Raw genomic sequence first — 703 nt, forward strand, 5'->3', positions numbered from 1 at the left:
TGAAAACACAACATACTAAAATCTTTGGGACACGGTGAAAGCGGTGCTGAGAGGAAAATTTATTGCGATAAATGCGCACATCCAAAAAGAAGAAAGAACCAAAATTAACACATTAACACAGCATCTCCAACAATTAGAAACTGACCAACAGAGGGAACCTATAGTCACGAAAAGAAAAGAAATAACAAAGATCAGAGCAGAAATAAATGAGATGGAAAACAGAAAAACTGTAGAAAGAATCAACAGGACAAGAAGCTGGTTCTTTGAAAGGACTAATAAAATTGACAACCATTGGCAAACCTAACCAAAGAAAAGAAGGAGAAGACATGAATAACTCGCATTAGACCTAAATGTGAATCCCAAAATTATAAAAGTCATCAATGAAAAAATATGGACAAATGTGAGGGCTCTAATACAGGGAATACACAGACTACCAAGCATTTCCGCCCAAACAGGGACTTGAACCTGGACCCTCAGATTAAAAGTCTGATGATCTACCAACTGAGCTATCCGGGCTCATATGCAGATGATACAACCTTGCTTGCTGAAAGTGAAGAGGACTTAAAATATTTACTGATGAAGATCTAAGAGCACAGCCTTCCGTATGAATTACAACTCAATGTAAAGAAAACAAAAATCCTCACCACTAGACCAATAAACAGCATTCTTATCAATGGAGAAGAGATTGAAGTTGTCAAGGACT

At 37.1% G+C, this 703-nt stretch overlaps 1 non-coding gene across 1 annotated transcript; it reads right to left on the bottom strand.

Moving 5' to 3' along the window:
- Nucleotides 1–444: 444 nt before the first annotated feature.
- On the bottom strand, nucleotides 445–516 carry TRNAK-UUU. The gene has a single exon. It is a non-coding gene; the product is annotated as a tRNA-Lys (tRNA).
- Nucleotides 517–703: the final 187 nt, after the last annotated feature.

Source organism: Chrysochloris asiatica, unplaced genomic scaffold (assembly GCF_000296735.1).
Source record: "Chrysochloris asiatica unplaced genomic scaffold, ChrAsi1.0 scaffold13057, whole genome shotgun sequence".
In the NCBI taxonomy this organism is placed as follows: domain Eukaryota; kingdom Metazoa; phylum Chordata; class Mammalia; order Afrosoricida; family Chrysochloridae; genus Chrysochloris; species Chrysochloris asiatica.